This window comes from Mya arenaria, chromosome 1 (assembly GCF_026914265.1).
Source record: "Mya arenaria isolate MELC-2E11 chromosome 1, ASM2691426v1".
NCBI classification, from domain to species: Eukaryota; Metazoa; Mollusca; class Bivalvia; order Myida; family Myidae; genus Mya; species Mya arenaria.
This window is the reverse complement of record NC_069122.1, coordinates 31063090-31085096: the sequence shown is the minus strand read 5'-3', so window position 1 is coordinate 31085096 and position 22007 is coordinate 31063090. Positions and strand designations below refer to the sequence as shown.

The following is a 22007-nucleotide window of genomic DNA, read 5'->3' as shown; positions in this document are numbered from 1 at the left end:
AATAATGCAAACACAAACTTGTACAAAAAACAAAGCAAAATAATACATATCTTTGTTGATGAAGTTGTCCACACTAGCTTACGCAAACATGACTGCTATTGTAGTCTCATTACTCCTCTTCACCAACTCCACTGCAAAGGACATCACTTCAGGTTGGATGGTTGCCCACTTCAGGTACCGTGGACGCTGTAACATTGATACAAAAAACAAAGCAAAATAATACATAACTTTGTTGATGAAGTTGTCCACACTAGCTTACGCAAACATGACTGCTATTGTAGTCTCATTACTCCTCTTCACCAACTCCACTGCAAAGGACATCACTTCAGGTTGGATGGTTGGCCACTTCAGGTACCGTGGACGCTGTAACATTGATACAAAAAACAAAGCAAAATAATACATATCTTTGTTGATGAAGTTGTCCACACTAGCTTACGCAAACCTGACTGCTATTGTAGCCGCATTATGCCTCTTCGCCAACTCCACTGCAAAGGACATCACTTCCGGTTGGATGGTTGGCCACTTCAGGTACCGTAGACGCTGTAACATTGATTCTTATATGAAAAACCGATGCAGTAACTTATTTCAATTAGTAGTTTATATATAAAATAAGCAAGTATTATAATTACATAAACAATTGTTAAACATGTGAATTAAATAAGTTATAAACACATATCATTCGAAATCAATTAAATTATGTTCATTTAACCATAATATTCATATGAATTAAATCAGTTTTATATTGTTTTGCAGTCTCATTTCATGAGCCTTTCCTACAAGTTAATTATAAACCACGTTTAGATTTATACAAATGAAGCCCCTCCAATAAGAAACATTTTATTTAAAAAAAATATATATATTTTGACATACACGAAAATGAAATGAACATTTTCTGCTACTTGGGTTCGGTTAAAGAAATCTTGGGAAGAATGCTGGCACCTTTTAGCATTTTCACTGTAAGATTTCTAAAACCAATAGAAAATGCCTTTTCAATTTTCGTGTATTTGGAAAAAAGAATCATAAATTCGAAGAATCATTGATATGTTTAATAAAATAATTGATTGAATAAGAACCTTTTAAAGTGTAATCCATATATTTCAATTAATTCATCATAAGGCTATGAAATATAAAGTGACCTCTTAGTGAAAACATTCTTTTAATATGGATTGTTAAAAAAAACAATGCTGATCCAAATAATGCAAACACAAACTTGTACAAAAAACAAAGCAAAATAATACATATCTTTGTTGATGAAGTTGTCCACACTAGCTTACGCAAACCTGACTGCTATTGTTGTCTCATTACTCCTCTTCACCAACTCCACTGCAAAGGACATCACTTCAGGTTGGATGGTTGGCCACTTCAGGTACCGTGGACGCTGTAACATTGATACAAAAAACAAAGCAAAATAATACATATCTTTGTTGATGAAGTTGTCCACACTAGCTTACGCAAACATGACTGCTATTGTAGTCTCATTACTCCTCTTCACCAACTCCACTGCAAAGGACATCACTTCAGGTTGGATGGTTGGCCACTTCAGGTACCGTGGACGCTGTAACATTGATACAAAAAACAAAGCAAAATAATACATATCTTTGTTGATGAAGTTGTCCACACTAGCTTACGCAAACCTGACTGCTATTGTAGCCGCATTATGCCTCTTCGCCAACTCCACTGCAAAGGACATCACTTCCGGTTGGATGGTTGGCCACTTCAGGTACCGTAGACGCTGTAACATTGATTCTTATATGAAAAACCGATGCAGTAACTTATTTCAATTAGTAGTTTATATATAAAATAAGCAAGTATTATAATTACATAAACAATTGTTAAACATGTGAATTAAATAAGTTATAAACAAATATCATTCGAAATCAATTAAATTATGTTCATTTAACCATAATATTCATATGAATTAAATCAGTTTTGTATTGTTTTGCACTCTCATTTCATGAGCCTTTTCTGCAAGTTAATTATAAACCACTTTTAGATTTATACAAATGAAGCCCCTCCAATAAGAAACATTTTATTTAAAAATATTATAATTTGACATACACGAAAATGAAATAAACATTTTCTGCTACTGTTAATTGTCAAGATAAAAAAAAAAAATGTGAATATTTTAAACGATTATAAAACGTCATCGATGATACACCGCTCACCTGGTACAGCCCAGTTATCATCAGTGAGTTGTCGCCCATAGCCATCTGGTCAACTAGCCAACTCCACTGCAAGGGGCATCACTTCCGGTTGGATGATTGGATAATTCCGGTACCATAGACGCTGAAAGTGTTGAACCATTGAACTGATGCAGTCACTTTTTCAATAAAAGTTTACTCAAATAAACAGTATAATGATTTTGTTTTCTTGACGTATTTCTTAAACCAACAGAAAAAGCCTGTTTGCAATTCTTGTAATTCTATTTTTTGTAATTATTAATACGGAGACAAATTTTTCTCTCAATCAATTATTGATTTCATTATGAACATAAGAGTACTTTATTTTTTCCCTTTTATTGTAGGTCATAAATGAACTTTGAGATATAAAGTGACCTATTAAGAGGAAACAGTTTCAACTGGACTTTTCATGGGAAAGGATCCTAATAGTGCAGATAGTGCCATAACTAAAATGAAATAGAGATATTTTGTGTTTAAACTCATTCTAATACACAAGAAAGAGCATAATCAAACTTGCCTTTCGTTTATGTTTCCATGGCAGCTGCATGGGGCGAAAGTAATTACGTCGTAGGTATGCGTCAATGAATCGTGGAGAGACGTCAGCGACTATTTGAACTATATAAAACTAATTTTAAATATTTCCGACAGAGCACTCATATATAAAATCGTTTGTCATAAAGATGTAGCTGACACGTGTGAATATTTCGCTATTTAACTGTTTAGCTTGTGCCTTTTGAATAATTCAATGTCCTGAATGATTTGTTTCACAACCAGCAAGTGAAAGAACTCAATGGAAACAGTTCCGCATAGTCCAACACAATATTAAATCTAGCACAACCCATAAGAAATACCTGGAAAAAGACCAGATTTCCCTCATGGCAGCCACTATAAGAATTTCTTTTTTGTTTGCTTTCACGCTTCAACTGACCAAGATAAAGCTAACACATGTATATATCTGCAAGGTTGACCACATATGACTCCGTTCACTCAAACCTAATTGTACACATGTCCAGGGGCTAGAGTACATTGTTTGAATACAATATAATCCTTCCACCGTCTATTCTGTTTGGATATTTAAAATTTAGAGTGGTTGCTGTCCTGACACTGATTAGATGCATTATGTAAATATAGCGTGTACTGTCCAGGTGAGGCAAAGTTAAAGTATGCATTTATTTTGTTCAAAACAGGTCACAAGTTTTTATTGGCCAATCAGCATTTTGCCTTTGGCCTATAACACAAAATAAATTTTGATATGGCCAAGACACAAACGTACATGAGCAAAAAACTTCATAGCCTCTGATATAAATTATCAAATTTAACTAAGCTAGGCTAGTCTGATTTAAATCCATGTTTTCTACGTATATCACTCTAAAGGGAACAACATAGAAGAAACTGAAATTCTGACCCGAAAGAATTCTGTGGACATAATTTACATTAACGTTTTGCCCTTATTTTGATGAAGACTTGTCGACAGATTTACCTCGTCTCGACAGAGGTCTAAGTAATAGATACAGCATGCGTTCTTCTCCACGAAATAACGAAACAAAACGAGTAATTGTATCTGAATTATACGACGATAAGTGTATTGCATATATTAGTGAGGTAATAAATGCATTAATGAATAAATACAGATTTATAAATTGATAAGTAGAAATATTTCCTGAAAATAAACATTAGATTATTAGTATAGCCTTTCTAAATACAATGTATCGGCTAGTGGTATTACTCAAAATTCTCGTGCACGACCCGCTTACAAGCGTAAGAAGACACTTTTTCAATAGCTCTGCTGGGGTATATTCGTATAACTGCAGAAATCAATGATGCATGCAACATCGATACGTTAACCCTTATATTTACAATAAATTTATAAATTTATCTTTGCAATAAAGGTAATAAACATTTTGCAAAACGTCGAACAGTGTCAATAGTACCATTTTTAGTGAATGCGATGCAAATAAAAAAGATTGGCATGATAACGATAGCAATACTTGCCTTTGGACATTAGAGATAGAAACTACAATTACTGCTATGTATCAATTTATATCCCTTATATACTTACACTAAAAAGGAAAAGAATCATCTGTCAGAACAATATGTCTGATTTTTTTAAAGTTTTTTTTTACGATTGATGTTTCGTTTTACTATACGGTTATCTAAGGCTAACCTTATGAATACACTACGATACTGAAGGTTGCAGCAAGATGCAACACACGCATACAATTTAGAAACCAAGAGTGTCCATCCTTTCTTATTTCTTAAGCAAAGTTTCGGACGTCGTCATAGGTATCAACGGCATATACAAGTCATTCAGCGCTTGTAGAAACGTAATGGTAAGCCTTTAAGGCAGTGCCATATATTGTCGAGATGGTCATTGTCCCCATGTCATGATTTGTGGGACGAACTTTAACGAAGTCGTGAATGTAAGAACACTTTTTATTGACTGATTACTGATAAGTATCAACATTACGAATCATGTCATTCTGTTGTTTAAGTCAGTTTCATGGTTTATGTTTGTAAGCTGGTTGAAGCTTGCCTTTAATGGAAGCAATTTGCATCAGTTCACATACGAGTCTAGTGGTAGATTAATAAATAATACTAATAATAAAACACCTTTACAGCAATTTCAAAGCGTTGAAAGGTATTGAATTATTAAATGATCGAGTGAACCGCGAACCACGTTAAATACGTCACATACTTTGTCAATTTTTCCATGAACGCGTAGACGCGGTTGCGAGGCGTTGGCACTACCACGTTTACTGCGTCTGCTCGACGTACACCTCCGGCACTATATTAAAGCGTACGTCTTCTGGTTGTGGCGGTGAGCGTGGACATAATTGAGGGTTCACCGTGTTGCAAGTTGTGGGTCATTTTCACCCATTTGATCATGTACGTTGTCATTCCACTAAATTACTGAAGCATTTTCTATGTACATTTTTTTGTATTAAAAAATATAACGAAGAAATCGCAACTCTCCTCCCAACATGTAGCATGCTGACGAATTAGCTCATAAATAATGATGATTTAGAGAACTTAAGTCATTCATCATACATACAATATCCCCCGGTGGGGGATTCTCTCGGAATTTCGAACCATCGCCCGGTGGGGGATGAATATCTTCCAGAATTAATGATTATGAAAATGGCGATTATGAAAATCCCCAGGTATGGGACTCAAATCCCCTGGAGTTCTGAACAAAATTCCCTTGGGAGCCTTTCAAAAATATGGCATGTAGGATTCATGATTAGATTTAATTACATGTTCTTGATACGAAACCAACCTCCAGTCATCATTGGGAATAAAACTAATTATCCTAAATCGCTTTTAAATAATAAATGGTACTTGGGGTGTGCACCTAATACCGGCATCCAGGCTGCATCCCAAACTCACTCTGTGTAATATCATGTTCTTCCATCTCCTGTGTATGCTTATCGTTTAAATACCTATGTTTATCTTAAAATAACATAAAATGATGTGTGTTTATATATTCAATTACCAAATGTAACCTGTATAGACTATGTTAATCTTTAAAAACATGTTTACAAAATAAAAATGTGGTAATTTTTAAAACTTTCAAATGGGTTCATCTTAAAGACCCTCAAAAGCATTAAACAAAACAAAAGGCCCATCCCTGCAAGAGGCCATCGAGGGCCTATGCTCTACTGGTATGGCTTATTTGGTCATTTCCTTTCCAGAGAATGTACTCTGCAGTTTGCTAAAATAGAGTTATGGTACATGTACACTGCACTTCATGTCTTATGTTCATTGAATGAAGTTTTGGGAGAGGGCCGTAACTGATGTTGGTATAACTCGTGGCCCAATCCCTTTGCATGTCATATAATCACCCATTTGCTTTAAATAAGGTATATATATGATATATTTGTATTGATTTATTGTCAACATACATGCAATAAACTATTATTAAATATTAATATTATATTACTATTATACCAAATGACTGACCAACCACAGTTGACACTGTCCAATTGACTGACCAAACACTGTTGACACTGACCAATTGACTGACCAACCACAGTAGACACTGACCTCCTCATAGTTCATATCAAGTCCTACTACCAATTTAATATATTTTTGCACCAAACTATAAAACGAAATGAATACAGTCTTGTTGCCATTTACTACAAACATTTTATTATATATTTTTATTGCCTCCATTGACTAAAGATTTGCATAAGACACAATATGTAAGTATATAAACAAAAAAAAATAATAAAAGATACACACCACAAGGTAACGCATGAAAAGGGCATTTAAAATAACGTTCATCCAACACATTGTCAGACATCATCAATATTATATGGTAGTTTTCCAATGGGCGGCTGCAAGATACCCAAATGAGTGTACATGTTTGTGTTGTCGATAGATGTGTCCCCATACATTGTCTGGCTGGGCTTATAACCCTGGCTGCGTTTTCCTCCCATCTCCATATTCGCACATTTTGCCGGGAAGTAGGCAAAACTCCACATCTGCACTTACTCGTGCTGACCATCAGCTGAAGGCCATAATGACTGGTGAAAAGGATGACAATGTTGTCAGCTGGAGTTGTAGCGAAGATAGGCTGTACACTTTCAAAGCATTAAGTAAATTTGAACCTGCAATAGAGACATGCACATGGTACCTTGCCTCACGCAATTGTCTGAATCCCGCTGCTAATTTTCATTGAAATGTGTATAGTACAACACATTTAGGAATGGTTTTTTTTATTTGTTTAAAATCGAAATTACTATTACTAGATGTCCTTGGTTCTAGTGCATACAACTTATGTAGTATGTCCATCCTAAACAACTGAACTAGACATTTTGTGTTTCATTGTTGTAAAATTTTCTATTTTCTTTCAACTTTAACAATGATCATGTTATGAAATGCACGTACTAGAATTTTATTACTTATATGTATTTCATTAGGTTTAATGAACTTAATAATTTGCGCTTGGCTGCTCAACATCAATGTTTGTGTACAGAACATACAAAACCAGGTCTTTTTATTTATGTAGCATCATTTTGAGCCGATAGCTTGTACATATCAAAGCAGGTACACAAGGAGTGAATACACCAATTCATCAATCTGTTGTACATGAACCTTCAAAAAAACAAAAACAACTAAAAAAATTGAGAAAATATATAAAACAAAAAATATGAAACTTAAATGCATTTTTTACATGCAACTGTTGATTTGCTTATATTTACGTACACATATTAACAACAACAAAAAAGAACTATACATTCATTCAAAATTTAATATAAAATATTTCAGTAAAAATCAGGACGCAGATTCTTAATGCAGTGGTAATATTTCTCGTAAAATATGGAACATTTATTCGATCAACCATATTTTTTATTTTTCTTGTTGACTCAAGTGCCAACCATGATTATTACTCTTTATTTGTAGGAAACCCATTTATTTAAATATATATTTTATTGCCAAAATAAAAAAGAAATTAACTTGTCTGATTTTTTTCAAATTCATCACTATTAAATAGCCTTACACCATTAAAGGTAAAAATCAATCAGCAACTTGAAAACAATATCATTCAGACAGTAAAAGAACGGCAGCAACATGCTCAGAAACAATTAAGTTCACATTGAAACCTTCAGTCTTAATCATAAATCAACTTAATTTGAAGCCATACATGTTTACAGTAAATCTTTAAGTTGAGACTAAGGGGTGAGAGTAAGAAGGTTAATTTAATATCGGTTGCAACCTTTTTTCATTCCTCGATGCCTATCCAACATAAGTGTACATGTCATATTGTGGTACATCCATCTACCAGCCTTCTGTGTTACATCTTACTTTCTTTACCTGGAAGAGTGGGGTCAGCAGTTGTAACCTACAACAAATAGAAGAAACATAGAATACATGTGAAATAAAATGGTGTGTGGCAGCTGGATTTACCTACACAATTTGTGTCAAAATGGTTAATGAAACCTCATAAGACAGTTTTATTAGACTAGAGTTGAATTAGACTGTATAATGAATTGTGTCTACAATAAGCAGTAGGACAACGCAGTTTTATTTAGTCACCATATAACACATTCCAGCCACTTTCAATAGATGAAGCCAGAAATAGATTTTTATTATTTATTTTTGGGGTTAACAAAAGGTGAAACAAACAATTATTGTGTCAAAGTAGACAGTATCGGAGACAGTGACTGTGATTCGCTTTGCTGCTCATTGCAAGTTTTATACTCCTTTTTTTCCCTGAGGATTCATTTTTCTTCAACATGTTTATTAGCAGAATGCATTATTTTCAATGTGCACATATATATGCTTGAGACTCTCAGATTGATTTTCAAGACAAATGGATGTCCTCTTGACAGTCCTCTTGGTTACCGCAGTTAATATTGTGGCTTAGAAAGATAGATAACTTACAAGACTACAGTCCTCTTGACAGCCCTCTTGGTTATGGCAGTAAATATTGTGGCTTAGAAAGAAAGATAACTTACAAGACTACAGTCTTCATGACAGCCCTCTTGGTTATTGCAGTAAATATTGTGGCTTAGAAAGAAAGATAACTTACAAGACTACAGTCCTCTTGACAGCCCTCTTGGTTATGGCAGTAAATATTGTGGCTTAGAAAGAAAGGTAACTTACAAGACTACAGTCCTCTTGACAGCCCTCTTGGTTATGGCAGTAAATATTGTTGCTAAGTAAGAAAGAAAGCTTACAAGACTACAGTCCTTTTGACAACCCTCTTTGTTACAGCAGTAAATATTGTGGCTTAGAAAGAAAGATAACTTACAAGACTACAGTCCTCTTGACAGCCCTCTTGGTTACGGCAGTAAATATTGTGGCTTAGAAAGAAAGATAACTTACAAGACTACCGTCCTCTTGACAGCCCTCTTGGTTATGGCAGTAAATATTGTGGCTTAGAAAGAAAGATAACTTACAAGACTACTGTCCTCTTGACAGCCCTCTTGGTTACGGCAGTAAATATTGTGGCTTAAAAAGAAAGATAAATTACAAGGCTACAGTCCTCATGACAGCCCTCTTGGTTATGGCAGTAATATTGTGGCTAAGTAAGAAAGAAGGCTTACAAGACTACAGTCCTCATGACAGCCCTCTTGGTTATGGCAGTAAATATTGTGGCTAAGTAAGAATGAAAGCTTACAAGACTACAATCCTCTTGACAGCCCTCTTGGTTATGGCAGTAAATATTGTGGCTTAGAAAGAAAGATAACTTACAAGACTACAGTCCTCATTGCAGCCCTCTTGGTTATGGCAGTAAATATTGTGGCTTAGAAAGAAAGGTAACTTACAAGACTACAGTCCTCTTGACAGCCCTCTTGGTTATGGCAGTAAATATTGTGGCTAAGTAAGAAAGAAAGCTTACAAGACTACAGTCCTCACGACAGCCCTCTTGGTTAAAGCAGTAAATATTGTGGCTAAGTAAGAAAGATATCTTACCTCTTGACAGCCCTCTTGGTTATAGCAGTAAATATTGTGGCTAAGTAAGAAAGATATCTTACCTCTTGACAGCCCTCTTGGTTATGGAATTAAATATTCTGGCTAAGTAAGAAAGGTATCTTACCTCTTGACAGCCCTCTGGGTTACGGCATTAAATATTGTGGCTAAGTAAGAAAGATATCTTACCTCTTGACAGCCCTCTGGGTTACGGCATTAAATATTGTGGCTAAGTAAGAAAGATATCTTACCTCTTGACAGCCCTCTTGGTTATGGAATTAAATATTGTGGCTAAGTAAGAAAGATAACTTACAAGGCTACAGTCCTCTTGTCAGCCCTTTTGTTGCGGAAGGCACTGCTCCATGAGCTGTGTCTGGAATGTTACAATGGGGAAAACATTAAAGTAAATGCAAAATAAATTGTAATTATTAAAAACTATGACTGAGGTATTTAGGGAGAAAATTCTCTTTCCAATGTAATCAGAAACTGCGTGTGACAATTGAATATCCCACAATTTCATACAGGGGTTTTGTTACAAAAAATAAAAGAAAACACAACAACTTTATTGACTAAAATTTTCAAAGAGGTTTCCATTTGGCACAAATGATTACCAGAATATCTTAGCAAAATGTCCTACATTTTTTCTTATTTCATTTACATAAGTAACAACAAGTAGATTTATTAAGTGTAGCATTCAAAGTGATTCGGAAAGTAAAATTCGTCAGAAAGTCTTGTTTAAAACTAGATCATATGTAACTGCTCTATGCAATAAATTTCTAGTATGGACCTACTGAACTAGCTAATACTTCATTACTGAATTGATGATAGCAACACTACTTCACAAAGAAACACTACTCCACCAATAAAATACTATTTAACATGGATCTTGGGCACAATTCATAAAGCATCGAGATTTCAAAAGGCCTAGCAAGTGTTTTCAATTGAAAGCTCTGCTTAAGTAAGTAAGTGTATTTTAAGGTGAGAGGGTTTGCAGTGTGTCTCAAGAGCAAGATGTGTAGGTTAACCGCCGCTCGTTCATCTTCCGTTATGACTGTGTAGCATTTGGAGATCAATGGAAGCTATGTCAATAATTTTCTTTATTGTTGCCTTGGCAACATCAATGAGTCTTTCCCAACAACTGCCTTACTACGGTTTTCATTTTAGAATGAACTGCTCCTGTTTCTCTTTCTATGGAAGGGCAGTTTGGAGTTTCTACGAAGCAAAATTCTTCTATCTGATTTTAGTTTCTATGAAGCAAAAGTCTTCTTTCTGATTTGCATCGGCTTGCAGGTGATGGCATTATCGGAGATCATTAGTCTGGGCAATAATCATACGCTTTCAAAACATCTGAAAGCCAGCAGAAAAACTTTTCAGTGAGATCGGTTATTATTTCTAAATGGACGGTTGGAGTGGTTGCACATATAAACAGACAAATGTAAACTTTTGGTTGCTGTCCATGCCTCTCTTTCACATGTAAGGTTCTGGTAAAGTCTACACCTGTGATAAAGAAGAGAGACTTTTCACTGACTCTCATAAATGAAAGTGGTGGATGGTCCAGTGCATTGTAGGACTTCTCTGTTACTTTGAAGCAGCTACAAATCAATGTAGGATGGTATTTTCTTTCCCCTTCTTCGTAATTTTATCATTATCTGGCAGCTGTTTGTGATCTGTTTTCCATGGCAATTTTGCTGTGTAATTGCCATCAGTGAATATCAAACAGTTTTCTTGGCTGTCTTTCAGGTAGAAAATGTGTCCATGCCTTCTTCTGGCGGAATGCCCCACGCTTCAATGTCCCAAAACCTGTGGTCTCTGATACAAGCGTTGCTTTGACGTCCATGACCGTTGAAGGGAATAATTCCATGGCTGTGACAGTGTTGGGCCAGACATAAAGTACCCAATAAGGGAGCTCATCGCAGTAGGGATGTCGCCTCCGATGATCTTATGACTTACAATTTTCCAATTAAACTCAGCTCCAACCAAGACAGAAATATGGTGACTGGATGAGCCAGCTTCAATCCTCTGAGATATGGAAAATTCAGTATGGATTTTCAAAATCTATTGTTGGGGATTGCAATCTATTGGACAATTAATGACAATTAAAACACAGACTGGAATCATATGTCTGTTATCTGCCACTATGTTCACTGTTTGGGTATCAAGTTGATGGACTGTATGTGCAGAGTAAGCAGGGCTCGAATTTTGCACTCACACACTCGCAAAATTAAATTAAGACACTTGCAAAAATTTGCAGAAAATATGCAATCCTCGAAAGAGATATAAACATAATCAGTGATCAATTCTTGCACAATAGATGTAAAACTAATTTTAGAAATGCCTACTTTTGTTTTCCGATAAACACACAGAAAGTGATGACCATGATTAACATTCTGTGCTAAGGCAGGAATTCGTTACTATATGTGGCATGTCTTCATTACTATGTATACAGTTTTGTAGCCTGGTCTTTTGTTTTCATTTTTGGCAGCGTATTTAGCGATAATCGTATTGAGACACAGTCTGTATAATGATGACAAGCAAAAGGATAACAAGTTTTTCTCACACGTAGTGATTTAAAATTGCAGCGTGGCCGGAGGCCATATGAATAACCCTATGGGCAGAGAGAGTAATGTTGGACTGTCACTTTACATACATAATGATATCATTTAATGGTCAATTACATGATTATTCATTAATACAATAAAACTATGCCTTAAATCAGTGTTTTCCATTACAACATATATTTTTCCTGGCAAACACAAAGGGTTGACTTAAAAAATTGAAGTGAGTTTCAGGTTTTGCAAGTTGAAAATTCGAGCCCTGGGTCACAGAACAATGACAGGTGAATGACATCAGTTTAATCTTTGAGACTGTAGTTGCAGTATCGGCCAACTACTTTGATATGAATGATCTCTGAGCTCTCTCAATCATTAGAATATTTGTATCAATGGAAATACTTTCAGCTTACTTGAGCAGGGAGTCTGAATGACATGTCTTTGTTGATGTATACAATATAGCCATAGCTTTCATCTGTAGAAGGGTAGAATTACTGTAACTACTGGTGGCGCCAGTACGCTGGGTTACTTGAACTTCCAGTGTTGTTCTGTATGGCAGAATTGTCTGTCAACAGTTCCAGATACTGATGTGATGTTGTCAAGTACGCAGATGACACCAAGATCCCGATTCACAGACAGACACCTCGTGACGGTTGCTCAGGCAATTAAAGCAAAAATGTTTACTTTTCATAATATTTTCATCAGGACTGAACAAGAACTTCCTAGTGAGTGTAACCATTATCAGAACTGATCATTTTAAATTTCATATTGAAATCGTTATCAAAATTCATCACTTGAAACTTCATATTTCAAGCCATTATGAGAACTGAACATCTTAAACTATATATTCAAACTGTTATCAGAACTGAAAATTAAAAAAATATATCCTATTTAAACCATTAAAAGAATTTCTCATTTTAAACTTCCTATTCAAACAATTATCAAAACTCAACTTTTTTAAACATCCTATTTAAACCATTATCAAAACAGCATTTTAAGCTTTCCAACCGTTATCAGAACAAAACATCTTAAACCTTAATCGTTATCTGGTCCAGGAGAGCTGTGGACAAGCCAAGAAGACCGACATTGTTTGCGGTATACACTGCTATAAAGGTGTGCCTGTGTGTTGGATGGCCAGTGGGTCAATACTCTGTACTGGTACTGCAACACTCTGAAACATGCATCACAAAATAAAACGATGATTACACACACATAATCCAATGCCATCTAATTCCATTTCGTATTACTATTTTAATGCCAAAATGAAAGCTCTCAATAGTGATTTTAGAATTAATTATGAACATCACTGAAATTACCAACACTAAACAATGGTTAAAAAGTTGAAGGTGAGAAATAATCAATGATGGACATGAAATTTTTACTTTTGGACTGGAGACAAACAAACATAAGGGTCATCTGGTTGTCATGACCAACCCGCATACAAAGTATGATGTTCCTGGGTCCAAGTATGAAGGTCCTGCTTCAAAGCCTTCTTCAGTTATAATTGAGCTGAAAGAAGTGTCACATACTGACTTGTGACCAACTTGACTTGAAGGTCACTGTGACCTTGACCTTCTGACCTCAAATCAATAGGGGTCATCTACTAATCAAGACAAACTAGCAAACCAAGTATGAAATTCCTAGGCTCAAGCGGGGCTCACAGTGACCTTGACCTTAAACCAAATGATCTCAAAATCAATAGGGATCATCTTATAATCATGACAAATCTGCATACCATGTATGAAGTTCCTGGGCTTAAGTGTTCTTTAGATATTGAGCGGAAAGGAAGTGTGACCTACTGACACCTGGACTGACTGACAATAGGGCAAAAACTATATTTATCTCCCATTCATTGGAGAAAGCATAACATATGTTTGTTTAGGGTAACATCCCCAAAACTACTAGTTAGATTAGGTAGGACTTTTTTATATGTACTTATGCAAGATCAATATCTTTCAAAAAGAAGATTTTTTTGCAAATTTCACTCATATATGTACTTAATGTCAAGATCAGTTTCTTGCAAATAGCGCTTTTTCTTGCAAATTTCACTCATATAATATATTTACTTAATGTCAAGATCAGTTTCTTGCAAATAGCGCCTTTTCTTCAAATTTCACTCATATAATATATGTATTTAATGTCAAGATCAGTTTCTTGCAAATAGTGCTTTTTTCTTGCAAATTTCACTCAAATAGTATTGCTTTTGGTATGGAGCTTTATTATGTCAAAAAATAATGTCACTTTATGTTTAACGGTATGTTTTTGTATGGTATTTTTTATAATTTCTCTAGGGTCAGTGGTTTTTTTAGAGGAGGATTTAGCAAATGTTGCAATATAGGTAGTGCCATCCATGAATAATGTACATTGGTTATTGAATAAAAGGTTTGGAAACAAGTTAAAACAAACAAGGATCATTCCCTCTTTGCCAAATCACACAATTCCCCTATAAAAATGCCCTGCCTACATTTCCTTAAATACGGAAAAGATCACTGTGGGTCAGCAGCTTTTATAAGGTAGGGTCAGTTTATCCGGAACAAACAATTTTTTGAAGCCATTAAAGAAAACCATTAACTGTCACAAGAAATAAAGGACAGTATAGGACAGATAACCATTAATATTTGGGCCTTTATAGACCGATAGTTTTGAGACAGCAAGAAGAAATACCCATTTTGAGCAGCACAATACTGCATAAATGTTCTTACAATATTTGTGTCTCATTTGAAATATTTCTTCTAAAACCAGGGCCAAACTGTCATGGGAAAATGAGAATGATTTAACTGATAAACTTAACCTTTTTATTTAATGAGTCCGTCCAGCCCCGACTTGCTGCGCAGTTTGCCTTGTCCGTGTTGCCCCCACTTGTTGGGGGTTTGCCGAGTCCATGTTGCCCCCAATTGCTTTGCAGTTTGTTAGGTCCAGTTGCCCCCATTTGCTGCGCAGTTTGCCAGGTCCGTGTTGCCCCCAGTTGCTGCACAGTTGCCAGGTCCATGTTTCCCCCACTTGCTGTGCGGTTTGCCAAGTCTGTGTTGCCCCCACTTGCTGCGCAGTTTGCCAGGTCCGTGTTGCCCCCACTTGCTGCGCAGTTTGCCAGGTCCGTGTTGCCCTCACTTGCTAAGCAGTTGCCAGGTCCATGTTTCCCCCACTTGCTGTGCGGTTTGCCAAGTCTGTGTTGCCCCCACTTGCTGCGCAGTTTGCCAGGTTCGTGTTGCCCCCACTTGCTGCGCAGTTTGCCAGGTCCGTGTTGCCCCCACTTGCTAAGCAGTTTGCCTGGTCGGTGTTGCCCCCACTTGCTGCGCGATTTGCCAGGTCTGTGTTGCCCTCACTTGCTAAGCAGTTGCCAGGTCCATGTTTCCCCCACTTGCTGTGCGGTTTGCCAAGTCTGTGTTGCCCCCACTTGCTGCGCAGTTTGCCAGGTCCGTGTTGCCCCCAGTTGCTAAGCAGTTTGCCAGGTCGGTGTTGCCCCCACTTGCTGCGCGATTTGCCAGGTCCGTGTTGCCCTCACTTGCTGCGCAGTTTGCCAGGTCCATGTTGCCCCCAGTTGCTAAGCAGTTTGCCAGGTCGGTGTTGCCCCCACTTGCTGCGCGATTTGCCAGGTCCGTGTTGCCCTCACTTGCTAAGCAGTTGCCAGGTCCATGTTTCCCCCACTTGCTGTGCGGTTTGCCAAGTCTGTGTTGCCCCCACTTGCTGCGCAGTTTGCCGGGTCGGTGTTGCCCCCACTTGCTGCGCAGTTTGCCAGGTCTGTGTTGCCCCCACTTGCTAAGCAGTTTGCCAGGTCGGTGTTGCCCCCACTTGCTGCGCGATTTGCCAGGTCTGTGTTGCCCCCACTTGCTGTGCGGTTTGCCAGGTCTGTGTTGCCACCACTTGCTGCGCAGTTTGCCAGGTCTGTGTTGCCCCCACTTGCTGTGGGGTTTGCCAGGTCCATGTTGACCCCACTTGCTGCGCGGTTTGCCAGGTCCATGTTGCCCCCAGTTACTGCACAGTTTGTCAGGTCGGTGTTGCAGCCACTTGCTGCGCAGTTTGCCAGAAGGTGCTTCTCTGATTGTCTGGTCTCCACTGAAAGGGGTGCCAGCTTGATTGAATAAAAAAAATTACATGACAGATTGTAACCCATTTTGTTAAAAACTTATCAAAAGGCAAACGAAATTGAAATAACATTTAACAAAGGTAGTTTTAAAGCATATTGTCACCGAAAGTGAAAAATTTACCATTATTGTTTCACTCCATCCATTTTTAATTTTTTTAATTTGGAAGAATGGTTTTTATTTTTTCATTACTCCGAACCATTTCAAGATTAAAATCTAAACTCTAGCCTATTCAAAACAGCCCCCTCAACCAAGTATGAAGTATATCCACAGTTTCATATAGACACTTACCTGGCTTTCACTTTAAATAAGACTAAGTCCCAATTGAAAAACAAGTAACTGGCTGCTGTAGAACAATCCATTAAGACACAAAATTTAAACACAAGAAAACATACGGTTGACCCATGCAGTGTCTCACAAAATTGAGTAGTTATACATGACCCTGAGGTCTTAAGGTTCTTTGCCAAAAACAGACTTCAAAAACTTCTATAGTTCAGGCTATATCCAACACATACTGAAAGTTTGGCAATGATATATATTAAACACTTAAAGAATGAGACAAGTACTGAGCACCTGTGGTATTTTCATAAAAAGCAAAAAAAGCCATTTCTATCAAATGGTAAGCCGCACACCTTTGAAGAGCAATTATTTCCTTATGCATAGGAATAATCTGACCATGTAAAGTTTTCCTTGAAAATTAGTTATCATGTGACATTTTGCTATCAGTTTTAACAATTTCAATGTTAATCTCAACTAATTTGATTACCCAGAATCCCAGATGCATTTTGAAAGCATTAAAACCAGACATGCTTAGAATTTCTTCTTACTTGGAAACAGTATTCCTTTTTTCGGAAATCCTTGCCGAGAGCTGGTATGGAATACCATACAAGACCACGTTTTGACCAGCACCGGTTCTTATTCTTGAAAATACCTCCGTGGCTTCAGCAACCAGGCTGGCTATAGAAATAAACAATAAATTAGTGTTGTTAAGGCATTTTAAGTGTATTTAGGGTGTTTTTTAATGCATGAAGGGAAAATACTCTAATCTAAATGAAACCAAGCAAACTTCTTTTGCCTTGAGAAGTTTTTCAATGAATAAAACTGAATAAATGAGTGAATAAATGAATATGATCGTATGAATGATTAGCATAAAGTCTTAGATATCATGCTGACAAATATTCTGACCAAGTTTTAAAAAGATCGGATAAAATCTGTTGTATTTATTGAGCCAAGGTTCTTATAAATAAGTTTCAGTTCAACGGTTTCAAATAGTAAATCTATCGAAAGATACTTTTTATTCTACTTAAAATTAACTTATTTTTCAAAATATGAACTGAGCCAATTGCTGTTGAACTGTTCATTTTGACCAGTAGCAGGTTCTTACTGAGAATACTTTTAAGCGCTTATCAAGTAAATACTGAATAGACAACTGACCTTGACATTGTTGGCATGTTTGTGTTTCAGTGTTTTAATCCTATCCCTCTCATCATCAAACTTCCAGCTCAGGTTTCCACAGCCTTGGCTTAAATCCCAGCAAGCCGGGTAGAGAAACTCTGGACCTCTTCTTCCTGTAGCTTTTTCTCTGTGGCCAGGCTCTCCACCTTAAAGTTTGGAATCAATAAAATATGCCCTTAGGTTCTTCTAATTTGTTTTATTCTTCTTATACTTCAACCACCTTTGATTGTCGGACATGTAGAGAAGTTTTTTTCTCAGTGGCCAGCCTCTCCTAAAAGTTTGACTACTATAATACAAGCATTCAACCTTTACTTATATGTTTTAGTCTTTCACTGGCCTTTAACTTGCCTGCCAGCCTGCCAAGTAGAGTATCTCTGCGCCTCCTCCTCCTCCCGTACATTTTTCTCAGTGGCCTTACAGTCTCTCCTCCGGATACACATATTTAAGTTCACTTTATCTATGAAGTTTTAAGTATTTCACTTTGCTTAACATAAATCAGCCAGCAATATCCCATTCAAATCATATGAACATAACAATGGGGTCACCAGATGTCACAATTAAGCATTTACTATTGTTAATTGAACTTCCACCTTTTAGTGGGTCGAAGACTTCAACAGCCCTATGGCATCTTAAGGCTGCATTCTCACAGATATAATGCTTTTACAACTTCTTTGAGGGCTTTTTCACCAAAAATTGTGAAGAGGCCTAGCCATTTCATTTTGGGAAATTTGAACGCGTGAAATTCTGCAAATTTGGAAATTTAAATGCGTAAACTTCTAAAAATGGGAAATTCCACATATGAGGATTGAAGACACCTTTTAAACATGGGTCAAGGTATCCATATGAAAAATCAGGCTCATAGCTTACATGTGAGTCTACTTCTAGCTGATTTTTTTCAATTATGACCTTTTTTAAATGAAATGTGTACAAACACTCCACAGGGCCAAGCATGAAAAGTCTAAAATGTATGGACTTCCAATTAATACACATGTAGATCTTATTGGGGCAGAAATCATGTCTTTGACTTCCCTTTTTTAACATGACGCAATGACAATAGAGGGAGAGAGATTAGTTTTAATCTTCATAGAGTTGATTCTAAATCGAGGGAAAGAATTGATAACAATATATGGACTAGATGGTCATCGAATAATGTTTAAATTATACAGCATTCTTCTTATGTTAACTTAAAAGATAAACAGAATAATTTGCGCAAACAGAACAAATTTTTACTGTAAATATTTGAGGTAAGATCTTCCTTTTTGGGACAAATATCTGGGAAAAGGGATAAAAATATCTGGAAATTGGGAAAATATGCCATTTTTCCCAATTGTGAAGTAGCCTAATTTCAGCCCCTAGCAAAGAAGGTGAAAAGGCCCAGTCTTTATTTTTTGTCAAGGATAGAGCAATTTTTTGCGTAAATATCTGCAAACCAATAATAAACAAGAGGGCCCTGAAGACCCTGTATCGCTCACCTGATCCAATTCAAGTGTGGAATAAGTTTTTTCAGGGCGAGGGCAATTGTAACATAACTCTTTCCTATCAGCCTTAGACCACAATTTTAAAGGATCATCTTCATTTCAGCTACTTTAGATCATATAAGTGAAAGTAAGATGGTGTATTGGTTATATGGGCTTTACCGCATACCAAATCAGGTTATATGGTGCCAAACAGGACTAAAGATTTGGGTTTCATATCTCATTCACATCCAAATATAATCCTGAGGTACGGAATCAAAACATTTATACCTGCTGGAATTAAAAAAATATATTACTTAGATCCTTCCTAGTGACCAAGGTTTTTTTTAAATATCACAGATGAATTTTTTAATATCACGGATGACCCAGTTGCAAACCTTACCTTGCTGTTATAAGTACATTCTGACCAGGTTTCATATAGATAAAGTAGAAAATATGGCCTCAACAGTATTTTAACAATGTTTTCTATGATTTGACAACGTGACCTAGTTTTTGAACTCAGGTTACCAAGTTTCAAACTTGAAATAGACTTCATAAACACAAACATTCTGACATAGTTTCATGGTGATTAAAGAGAGAATGTAACCTGTACAGTGTTTACAAAGTTTTCCTATGATTTGACCTAGTGGCCTGGTTTTTTACCTCTGATTACCCAGTTTCAAACTCTACCTAAAGATAATCCAGAATAACATTCTGATCAAGTTCCAAGAACATATGGTCATAAATGTGGCCTCTAGAGAGTTAACATGCTTTTCCTTTTATTTGACCCGGTGACCTAGTTTTTGACCGCACATGACCCAGATTCAAACTTGGCCTAGAGCTAATAAATATAAATATTCTGACTAAGTTTCAGTAACATACAGTCATAAATGTGACCTCTAGAGTGCTAACAAGCTTTTCCTTTAATTTGACCTGGTGACCTAGTTTTTGACCGCACACAACCCAGATTCAAACTTGACCTAGAGATTATTAATATTAACATTCTGACTAAGTTTCCTGAAGATACAGTCATAAATGTGACCTCTATAGTGTTAACAAGCTCTTCCTTTAATTTGACCTTGTGACCTAGTTTTTAACCCCAGATGACCCAATATCGAACTCGTCCAAGATTTTATTGAGGGTAACATTCTGACCAAGTTTCATTAAGATTGTGCCAAAATTGTGACCTCTAGAGTGTTAACAGTCAAATTGTTGACGACGGACACAGGGCGATTACAATAGCTCACCTTGAGCACTTCGTGCTCAGGTGAGCTAAAAATTGCTGACAAAAGATAAGATCACAGATTTTCATATTTCCGTTCCAAAATTAATGTTTTATAGCTTAAGCAGTAACTAACGATTTAAGGAAAGTGCATCACACATCAGATTTTGTTCTTAAATATAAAAATCTGCGATCTAATTTTTTTGTCAACAGTCTCATATGACTGGTTTCCATAATTTTTAGCAAAAATTGGCTTGTTCCAAGACAAAAAATAAAAAGGTTATCAAAACATTCAATCTGTAAAGGTGCAGTTTTAAAATATAATGGGTTGTTGACCCAACATTAGTATATAATTATTTTGGCCACAAACATAATATATGCTAACCAGCCCCTTCAGTTTGGTTTCAACAAACTGGCTCTCCATCTCGACCTTCTGTAGGTCTTAAGTCAGCTTCATCACCTGAAACCAGTCAGGAAATGGTATTGACCTATTGGGTAGGTGTGTAAGCTTATTTATACTCGCACTCGGGAAAGGCTGATTCAGCGAGTGTTCTAATAAGATTGTTACAGAATGTTAAACTCTGGTTAGAGCTGCTCTAGTTCTTTAACGCTCACCAGCGTATAGCACCGACAAAGAGACCCCCATTTAACATCCCTTTTGGAAAATGACTAGTATTTTGTTTAGTAGTGCCGCGGGAAATCGAACCTGCAACCCCTGGATTGACAGTCAACTGTTTTACAACTAGACCACGGATATGCCACTATCAAAGTATAGACCAATCAGGGAAAGGCATCGAGAAATCAGGAAATGGTACAGTATTGACCAACCAGGGAATGGTATTGAACAATCAGTGAATGGTATTGACCAATCAGTCAATGGTATTGATCATTCTTGTAACAGTATTGACCAATCAGTGAATGGTATTAATCATTCTTGTAACAGAATTGACCAATCAGTGAATGGTATTGATCATTCTTGTAACAGTATTGACCAATCAGTGAATGGTATTGATCATTATTGTAACAGTATTGACCAATCAATGAATGGTATTGATCATTCTTGTAACAGTATCACTGAATGGTATTGATCATTCTTGTAACAGTATCGACCAAGCTAAACAAATTTAATTCAATAATCATCATGACATTGTGCTTCCATCAAGATTTAAAGGGACTGTACTCCGAATGATGAAATAGCAAAAAAAAGGGAGAAAATTGTCCAAAACTGACATAAACTTGGTATTGATTTGTACAATGCATTGAAAGTTACTAACTGAAGTACCACATCCGGTAGTTTACAATTAATTTATTTTTCGCAGTTTTTTCATATTTTCCCATTAAAAAATATTACTAGGTATGTCAACCTAGTAGAATTCATTCCTTATGAGTGATTGGCTAGTCAAAGTTATCACATGTTATTACCAAGTTAGGTATATAGCTTAAATATTCCAACCGTTTAGGGTAAGCCTTTGTAGCACAGTGGATACAACACTGGGCTGCAATTTTGGCGACACCGGTTCAAACCCGGTCTTCAACTCAATTTTTTTTTACATTTTTGTATTTTTTTTACAATTATGATATCTAAATTCCCATATGGATGTACCTAAGCTCGGAGTTCAACTGGTGATGCTTTAGAGAGATGCAAG

The 22007-nt window shown here is 36.4% G+C and overlaps 1 long non-coding RNA gene across 1 annotated transcript; it reads right to left on the bottom strand.

The window, feature by feature from the left end:
* Positions 1–7954: 7954 nt before the first annotated feature.
* On the bottom strand, positions 7955–13284 carry LOC128231123 (uncharacterized). The gene is made up of 3 exons (XR_008260294.1): positions 13183–13284; positions 9913–9972; positions 7955–8025 (listed from the first exon to the last, which is right to left on the bottom strand). It is a non-coding gene; the product is annotated as an uncharacterized LOC128231123 (long non-coding RNA).
* Between the last annotated feature and the right edge of the window lie 8723 nt (positions 13285–22007).